This window comes from Mandrillus leucophaeus, unplaced genomic scaffold (assembly GCF_000951045.1).
Source record: "Mandrillus leucophaeus isolate KB7577 unplaced genomic scaffold, Mleu.le_1.0 Scaffold1402, whole genome shotgun sequence".
In the NCBI taxonomy this organism is placed as follows: domain Eukaryota; kingdom Metazoa; phylum Chordata; class Mammalia; order Primates; family Cercopithecidae; genus Mandrillus; species Mandrillus leucophaeus.
The window spans coordinates 20,831-23,289 of NW_012101369.1; the positions used below are offsets into that span (position 1 = coordinate 20,831).

General features: G+C 46.9%; 1 protein-coding gene across 1 annotated transcript in view; it reads left to right on the forward strand.

Annotated features, from left to right (window-relative positions):
• The window catches only part of LOC105535022 (pre-mRNA-processing factor 6), a gene marked incomplete at its 5' end in the record, with an annotated part of 44,773 nt that overhangs the window by 20,673 nt on the left and 21,641 nt on the right, over positions 1 to 2,459 (forward strand). The window lies entirely within an intron of this gene.

Sequence of the window (2,459 nt, forward strand, 5' to 3'; positions counted from 1 at the left end):
GCCCGCCTTGGTTTTCCCTGTCTTTTAACTGTGTCTCTAGACTTAAGGCCATAGAAAAGTCTCCAAAGGTCATCTAACTCAGGAAGTAAGACTTGGGTTCCCTTTATTACCTTCTTTTTAGGAGTCACCCTCTGAGTTATGTTTCTCTCCAGAAAAATAAATAATGAAATTATTATTTCTGTTTTATTTTATGACAGTCCTTCTTCCCTCCCTCCCTTCCTTCCTTCCTTCATTCCTTTCCTTCTTTTTTTTTTTTTTTTTTTAGGAGACAGGGTCTTGCCGTGTTGCTCAGGCCGGAGTGCAGTGGTGCATTCATGGCTCACTGCATCCTTGATCTCCTGGGCTCAAGCGATCTTCCCGCCTTAACCTCTCAAGTGGCTGGAACTACAGGCATGTGCCACCATGCTTGGCCAATTTTTAAATTTTTATTTTTTGTCTTGTTATGCTGCCCAGGCTGGTCTTAAACTCCTGGCCTTCAGGGATCCTACCACTTCAGCCTCCTAAAGTGTTGAGCTGCCATGCCCAGCCTGTGACAGTTTATTAAGCTATGATTAGCGTTCTGTAGAATCCACCCATTGAAAGTTTACAATTCAGTGGTGTTTAGTATATTCACAGAGCTGTCCATCTGTCACCACAATCTTAGAACGTTCTCATCACCCCAGAAAGAAGTCCTGTGTCTGTGAGTTGTTGCTCCCCGTTTACTCACCTCTGTAGCCTTTTGTTTGTTTGTTTGTTTGTTTGTTTTCTGAGACAGGGTCTGTCTGTCTCCCAGGCTGGAGTGTGTGGGACAATCAGTCTTGGCTCTCTGCCACATTTGCTTCCTGGGCTCAAGCAGTTCTGCCTCAGCCTCCTGAGTAGCTGGGACTACAGGTGTGCGCCACCACACCTGGCTAATTTTTTTCTGTCTTTCGTAGAGACGTGGTTTCGCCATGTTGTTCGGGCTGGTCTCAAACTCCTGAGCTCAGATGATCCACCTGCCTCGGCCTCCCAAAGTGCTGGGATTACAAGTGTGAGCCACTGTGCCTGTCTAACCTTGCTTTTTTACTTTCTTTGTCTATACGTTTTTTTTCTGGACATTTTATATACAGATGTTCAACTTATGGGCTTATATCCTGATAAACCCATTGTCAGTTGAAAATATCGTAAGTCTAAAATGCGTTTGAGACTGGGTGCTGTGGCTCACACCTATAATCTTAGCACATTGCAGGGCTGAGGCAGGTGGATCACTTGAGGTCAGGAGTTTGAGACCAGCCTGGCCAACATGGTGAAACCCTGTCTCTACTAAAAATACAAAAAAATTAGCCAGGCATGATGGTGCGCACCTGTAATCCCAGCTACTCGGGAGGCTGAGGCAGGAGAATCGCTTGAACTTGGCGGACGCAGAGGTTGCAGTAAGCCGAGATCATAACACTGTACTCCAGCCTAGGCGACAGAGCGAGACTGTCTCAAAAAATAAATAAAATAAAATAAAATAAAATAAAAATGTGTGTGATACACCTAACCTGCTATACTTTGTGGCTTAGCCTATCTACTGGGTTAAACATACTCAGAACACCTACCTTAGCCTACAGTTGGGCGAAGTCATTGAACATAAAGTGTTGAATAACTCATGTAATTTATTGAATGCTGCGATGAAAGTGAAAAACAGGGTGGTGGTTTGAGTCTAAGTATTGCTTCCACTGAATGTGTGTGGCTTTTACATCATCCCACACTGGGGCCACCTGTGAGTGGAATCACACGACATGTGGTCTTTTGTGACTGGCCTTAACTTACTGTGTTTTCAGGTTCATCCGTGTTGTAGCGTGGAGGTATTGAAATCCTTTGCCTACTTTTAAATTGGATTGTGTCTTTATTATTGTCTATGTATTATTTTTGTCTGTTGTTCTATTATTGAGTTGTAAGAGATGTTTTTATATATTCTGGATATAGTCACTTATCGGATACACGATTTGCAAATACAGATGGTCCCTGACTTCCCATGGTTTGACTTGACAGTGGTTCAGAAGCAGTTTGCATTCACTAGAAACTGTACATGGAGGAAGAGCCAGCACCTTTGCTGCAGGCCCTGGGGGTCTGGGTGCTGGGTCCTTGCCCCATGTGTTCTTCTCAGCTCTGACCTTCTTGCCAGCGTCCCTGCCTCAGATCCTTGCTCTTGGCTCTGCTTTCTGTCTGGGATGGTTTTCTGGTGCTGGCGGGGCTCGGGGGGGTCTGGAGGCGTGTGGTTCCTGTCGCACTTCGCCCGCTCTTGTCGTGGTCCCCCAGGTTGGCGTGCCACGGTGGTGCCTGTCGCACTTCGCTCACTCATGTCGTGGTCCCCCAGGTTGGCGTGTGGTTCCTGTCGCACTTCGCTCGCTCTTGTCGTGGTCCCCCAGGTTGGCGTGTGGTTCCTGTCGCACTTCGCCCGCTCATGTCGTGGTCCCCCAGGTTGGTGTGCCACGGTGGTGCCTGTCGCACTTCGC